A 231-nucleotide genomic window follows, 5' to 3' on the forward strand; every position below is an offset into this window, starting at 1 on the left:
TGTTCCTAGTATATGAACATTGTGTTTCATAAGGATTATTTTCTTAATGAAATTCGGAAATCTTCTTTTGGTGAACTTAAGATATAACTTTTTCTTGAAGCCTAAGTTAAACTTAAGAAATGTAAGTAGCAGCAGAACTATTGTTGTTGTCTCCATATGTGTTGTGATTCATGAGCAATCCCCTAAAGGATTTAAACATTTTAAGTTTCAAGTAAGGTGACTTTGGTTTTT

Source organism: Meleagris gallopavo, chromosome 16 (assembly GCF_000146605.3).
Source record: "Meleagris gallopavo isolate NT-WF06-2002-E0010 breed Aviagen turkey brand Nicholas breeding stock chromosome 16, Turkey_5.1, whole genome shotgun sequence".
NCBI classification, from domain to species: Eukaryota; Metazoa; Chordata; class Aves; order Galliformes; family Phasianidae; genus Meleagris; species Meleagris gallopavo.